Source organism: Melospiza melodia, chromosome W (assembly GCF_035770615.1).
Source record: "Melospiza melodia melodia isolate bMelMel2 chromosome W, bMelMel2.pri, whole genome shotgun sequence".
Classification (NCBI taxonomy): Eukaryota; Metazoa; Chordata; class Aves; order Passeriformes; family Passerellidae; genus Melospiza; species Melospiza melodia.
The window spans coordinates 44,339,675-44,346,579 of record NC_086225.1 but is presented as its reverse complement, the minus strand read 5'-3'; positions in this window follow the sequence as shown (position 1 = coordinate 44,346,579).

Genomic DNA, 6,905 nt, shown 5'->3' with positions numbered 1-6,905 from the left:
TCAAAAGACTGATGTTTGGGAATCTGATATTCAAACAGTAGAGGGATCCCCTCAAATTGTTGAGCTTGCTGCAGTAGTTTGAGCTTTTCAGCTGTTTCCTCAGCCTTTTAATTTGGTCACAGATTCTGCTTATGTTGCTAATGTAGTCAGGAGAATAGAAGGTTCCATTTTAAAGGATGTTAGTAATGAAACTTTACATCGTTGGCTTTCATGTCTTTTTATAACTTTGCAATATAGAACTAATCCATATTTTGTTTCTCACATTAGGGCGCATTCTTCACTTCCTGGATTTTTAGTGGAAGGAAATGCAAGAGCGGACAAGCTGACAATGGTCATTTCTAACACATTGCCAAATATTTTTGAACAAGCAAAATTGAGTCATGCCTTTTTCCACCAAAATGCACAAGCACTCATGCGAATGTTCCAAATCACTAAAAGTCAAGCTAAAGCTATCATTCATACTTGCCCTGACTGTCAATTGGTACAACCTCCTGTTTCTACAGGAGCAATCAACCCCCGAGGCTTACAAAGCCTACAGTTGTGGCAAACAGGTGTTACTAAATAGCCTTCTTTTGGTAAATTTAAAAATATTCATGTTTCCATAGACACGTTCTCTGGTGCAGTTTTTGCTTCCCTTCACACAGGTGAAACTGGCAGCCATGCCTGTCATCATTTCCTGCAAGCTTTTGCTTCATTGGGTATACCCCAAGAAGTAAAAACTGACAATGGTCCCGCATACATATCTCAAAAATTGGCCACATTTTTAAATGAATGGGGTGTTCGACACATTTTTGGTATTCCCCACTCTCCCACAAGCCAAGCAATCATTGAAAGAACACATCAAACCTTAAAACGCATATTAGATCAACAGAGAGGGGGAACGGAAATCACCCCACAGATGAGACTGAGTAAGGCTTTGTATGGTTTTAATTTTCTAAATAGTTCAAGTACAGAACCAGATCCACCAATCTTTAGACACTTTTCAAATAGCACACAGGCAAAACTGAAAGAACATCCTCCTCTTCTAATTAGAAACCCTGACTCTGGACAGATGGAAGGCCCGTTTCAATTAATAACGTGGGGCAAAGGGTATGCTTCTATTTCCACAGGTGCTGGAAGAATTAAGTGGGTTCCTGCCAAAAACGTCAAACCGTATCGCACTTCAGAACCTGTTGTCGAGCCTAGAACTGAGGAAGCGAGTACGCAGACGTGGACCGAATGGAAGGATCCCGGGTCTCGTCTGACACCTCTTGTGCCTGACGTTCTTTGTGCATCGGTGGAACCCATGAACTCTGATTTTGTGCCAATGTTATTTATGAGTATACGAATTGAATGCTGAATGTTTGTTTTACAAAGCTAGTTTTTGGCTGAAAATTTAGGTTATTGTTTTTGTTTAGAAAGAATTCTGCCAAAACTTAGTTCTTGAAAGAGATGGGGCAGAATCAAATGGTATACTTGTTTTGCTTGATTTTAATTGTTTTTGGTCGTGCAGATTTGCCTGTGGATCAACCGAAAACGAATGTTTGGGTGACCTTAGCCAAGGCTGCCGGATCGGATACTATATGCCTGTCTAATTCGGAACCAGAAAAGCCTTTCTCAACCTGTTTGGTTGGTGTGCCAGTGAAAGAGTTTCCTTTGGTCAGAAAAGAATCCAATGGTAAACCAGGTGGAATTGACAATGGAAACAGTCCTTCCTTCAATTGGAACATTTGTTCCAACAAACTTCTCAGGGCAGCAAATGTTTCAAACAGTTGGGATGTGTTTCTGGAGACGGACCAATATCCACGGCAATTGCCAAAAGGGTATTGGATCATTTGCGGAGACAGAGGTTGGCAAGGCATTCCAGCCCACCTTGAAGGTGGCCCTTGTAGCATTGGTATGCTTACCATAATTGCCCCCACTGCCAAAGCAGTGATGAAAAAGAAACAAAGGAAAACAAGAGCTGTTCCTCATTATGATGAGAACTGTCAGAGTGATTTTATGCCTTGGAATGCCGCCAGAAGGCTTTCAGCAGGTATATTTCTACCCCAATTGGCTTCAGCTGTGGCATTGAGACAATTAGATCGAGTTGGATGTTGGCTGAGCAAACAAGCTTATGCCACATCCTCCGCAATCAGTGATATGTTGACCGATGTTGATAGTATTAGACATGCTACTCTTCAAAACAGAGCAGCCATTGATTTTCTCTTACTGGCACAAGGACATGGTTGTGAGGAATTGGAAGGATTGTGTTGTATGAATTTGTCTGATCATTCCGAATCCATTCACAAAAGCATTCAAAAATTAAAGGATCTGACAGCCCAAATTAAAGAAGATGGAGGTTCCTGGTTGGATGATTTGTTTCAAAATTGGAGTTTTGCACCTTGGCTAAGGCAACTTTGCAAGATAGGTCTTTACATATTAGGTGTTCTAATACTGATATTGATAGTGGCACCTTGTATACTCTGTTGTGTTCGGCGAATGATGAACAAAACAGTCCGAGAAATTTTTGTCATTCAAGCAGGAGAACTAGGAAGTAGAAGCACAGAGAGTGTACGAAATCTCACGAAAGCAGTAGATGAGGGTATTGACATGAACGAAGGTTTTGAATTAAGGCCTTGGAATCGACCAGAGTTTTTTGAACGATGCCTTGTGACTGTTGCCAAACGTGATTCATATCTCTCTTTCAGGGATTGGGTCTTCACAGCATTAAGTTGCTGTGCTGTAATATAGCAATGCTTCAGTTTAGTGAAAATAGGTCTTCAGCAGATAATAAGCAGAAATTTTGCAATAGAGCTATGAAACGCAAATAGCAAGCGACAAGAAAATGAAAGCTTCTGGGTCAAACAGAGAGGGGGAAATGTTGGAATCCATAAGGTTAGAGGATTTTTAAGAAATGGTTACAAAGAAGTATGTAGGCCTTAGACTGGAGTTTTGTTAGCATTGCAGAAAAGTTTCCCATGCAAGCAGAAAAAGTTTTCCATGCAAGCAGAAAAGTTTCCCAAGCAGTAGACGTGACAAATAACAATAGGCTTCTGTAGAATTGGCTTTAGGATGGCAACAAGGTTATTTAATGTATATCTTTAGAAGGTTAGCATGAATAGAACTCTGTTCTTTGTCTCTTATCAACTAGTCTTTGTTTTAGCTACGATTACCTATGTTTTATAAGATTGGATAGAATGCTTGTCAAGATGTGTTTTCTGTGTCTGATTGGCTGAATTCTAGTCTGAGATGATTTTATGTATTGCTGTATGAGCCCTGTTGAAGGAGACATTTTTTGGTGTGGATCAGTGAGCTGTCATGTCTCCATTTTGTATTTTGAGACTGATGTGCTGGAAATAAAAGCAAAAATCTCTTCACTGGTCTGGTTACCATGTTATCCATATTTGGATATTTTGCCGCGGCCTAGTGGGTTCCTTTTTTAAGGCGTGGGTTCCTGACACTATTGGACTTATACCTGTCCCGTCCCCCGCATATTGGTGCCTCGTGTGAGGACGTAGAATAGAAGAAAAACAAAGAAAAATCTTGGAAGTACCAGCTGCGGAGACCCAAGTGTTAACAAGGAGCACACTGTATCATCTCTCCCGCCGAAGCCAAGAAAATTGTAAGTAACTTATCTCGGGAGAGCGCTTGGGTGACGTTGGGAGGCAAAATAGCGAAAAAGAAAATTATTAAAAGAACACAAAAATGGGAACGAATTTATCAAAAGTTGAATGGGATGTTTTTCATCAATTAGAGACAATGTTACAAGAAAAAGGTCACTCTGAAATTTCAAAAACTGAGCTTAAAAACTTACTTATCTGGGTTAAAGCGAATACGCAAGATTTAAATCTGCAGTCTGCTTTTACTTTTCATTTTTGGGATCAGATAAACTGGAGAATCTATAATCTAGTCTCTCTCAAAAAAGATGAAAGCTTAAGAGAACTTATGCCGGTTTGTAGAGCGCTGTTGGAGCACTGTTTTAAACAAACGGATAATAATAAGATCAACTTGGACTCAGAAAACAAAGCTTCTGGTTCTGTCTCATTAAATTCCAGTAAACCGGAGACTGTGTGAGTATCGGAGAATGTTACAAGTGTTGTTGCAAATGCTGAAAGTATTGCTTTGAACTCTGTTGAACAAAATCTTTCTTCTCTCTCTGGGAAAAAATGAGACTCTTTTGGACTTTTCTTTGCGTTGTTCTGTTAATGTAAAAATATGTGACTCTTGTAAGGGGGATGGAACAAAGTGTGTAAAAGATGGAAATGAAAAAGTGACTGTACTTCCTAAAATTGTTTGTGCAGGGACACTGAAACCTGAATTGGATTCTGTTGGGCCTGGGGTGGAGGCTGAGGTGGCTGCTTCCACTCGGGAAATTGTGTTCCGGGGAACTCTTTTTCAGTTAAGCAAAAACAGGGTTGTTCTGGTGTTTGTCAATCTATAGATACAGAGAAAGAAAAATTGGCTTTAAGGGTGGAGTCCTTTGAAAGGAAGAGATGGAAGAAACTCGCGACTGTGTTGTTGCTGAAATTCAAAAAGCTGGACTTGAAATCTCTGCAACGAAAATTCAACAAGTTTCACCTTAGAAGTACCTGGGATGGAAGATGATGGAAGACGATGGAAGACGACAATAATACCACAGAAAATTCAGATCCGAACCAGAGTCAACAACCTACAAGAGTTACAACAACTTCTAGGAGAAATCAACTGGGTCAGACCGATGCTGGGAATCACCAATGATGAACTGAGTCCGCTCTTCCATTTGCTGAGAGGAAGTTGCGACATCACTTCGCCAAGAACTTTAACCCCTGAAGCTCGTGCTGCTCTCGACAAAGTCACAGAAGCTCTTCAAAAAAGACAAGCTCATGGCTGCGTTCCTGAAAATCCTTTCTTTCTTGCAATCTTAGGAGAGAAGATGCAGCTTTGTGGTCTCATTTTCCAGTGGGATGCCACAGAACAAGATCCTTTGTTAATAATGGAATGGGTTTTTCCTCCCTACAGGTTTTCAAAGACCATTTGCTCAGTTTTAGAAATGATTGCATACATTATAATTAAGGCTAGAACCAGATTGTTAACTTTGGCAGGTCAAGAATGTTCAGTTATCTATTTGCCATTGAAAAATGATTATTTCAATTGGGCAATGCAAAATTCTGATGATTTACAATATGCATTCTTAGGTTTTCCAGGTGTTTGTTCCATACACTATCCAGCTCACAAACTACTGCAAGCAAAACTGAGTTTCAGAGAAAAACCTAAATTAAGTGAAGAACCTTTACATGCTGTGACTCTCTTCACTGATGGCTCTGGTAAAAGCCACAAGTCCGTTGTGACTTGGTTTAATCAAAAGACTGATGTTTGGGAATCTGATATTCAAACAGTAGAGGGATCCCCTCAAATTGTTGAGCTTGCTGCAGTAGTTTGAGCTTTTCAGCTGTTTCCTCAGCCTTTTAATTTGGTCACAGATTCTGCTTATGTTGCTAATGTAGTCAGGAGAATAGAAGGTTCCATTTTAAAGGATGTTAGTAATGAAACTTTACATCGTTGGCTTTCATGTCTTTTTATAACTTTGCAATATAGAACTAATCCATATTTTGTTTCTCACATTAGGGCGCATTCTTCACTTCCTGGATTTTTAGTGGAAGGAAATGCAAGAGCGGACAAGCTGGCAATGGTCATTTCTAACACATTGCCAAATATTTTTGAACAAGCAAAATTGAGTCATGCCTTTTTCCACCAAAATGCACAAGCACTCATGCGAATGTTCCAAATCACTAAAAGTCAAGCTAAAGCTATCATTCATACTTGCCCTGACTGTCAATTGGTACAACCTCCTGTTTCTACAGGAGCAATCAACCCCCGAGGCTTACAAAGCCTACAGTTGTGGCAAACAGGTGTTACTAAATAGCCTTCTTTTGGTAAATTTAAAAATATTCATGTTTCCATAGACACGTTCTCTGGTGCAGTTTTTGCTTCCCTTCACACAGGTGAAACTGGCAGCCATGCCTGTCATCATTTCCTGCAAGCTTTTGCTTCATTGGGTATACCCCAAGAAGTAAAAACTGACAATGGTCCCGCATACATATCTCAAAAATTGGCCACATTTTTAAATGAATGGGGTGTTCGACACATTTTTGGTATTCCCCACTCTCCCACAAGCCAAGCAATCATTGAAAGAACACATCAAACCTTAAAACGCATATTAGATCAACAGAGAGGGGGAACGGAAATCACCCCACAGATGAGACTGAGTAAGGCTTTGTATGGTTTTAATTGTCTAAATAGTTCAAGTACAGAACCAGATCCACCAATCTTTAGACACTTTTCAAATAGCACACAGGCAAAACTGAAAGAACATCCTCCTCTTCTAATTAGAAACCCTGACTCTGGACAGATGGAAGGCCCGTTTCAATTAATAACGTGGGGCAAAGGGTATGCTTCTATTTCCACAGGTGCTGGAAGAATTAAGTGGGTTCCTGCCAAAAACGTCAAACCGTATCGCACTTCAGAACCTGTTGTCGAGCCTAGAACTGAGGAAGCGAGTACGCAGATGTGGACCGAATGGAAGGATCCCGGGTCTCGCCTGACGCCTCTTGTGCCTGACGTTCTTTGTGCATCGGTGGAACCCATGAACTCTGATTTTGTGCCAATGTTATTTATGAGTATACGAATTGAATGCTGAATGTTTGTTTTACAAAGCTAGTTTTTGGCTGAAAATTTAGGTTATTGTTTTTGTTTAGAAAGAATTCTGCCAAAACTTAGTTCTTGAAAGAGATGGGGCAGAATCAAATGGTATACTTGTTTTGCTTGATGTTAATTGTTTTTGGTCGTGCAGATTTGCCTGTGGATCAACCGAAAACGAATGTTTGGGTGACCTTAGCCAAGGCTGCCGGATCGGATACTATATGCCTGTCTAATTCGGAACCAGAAAAGCCTTTCTCAACCTGTTT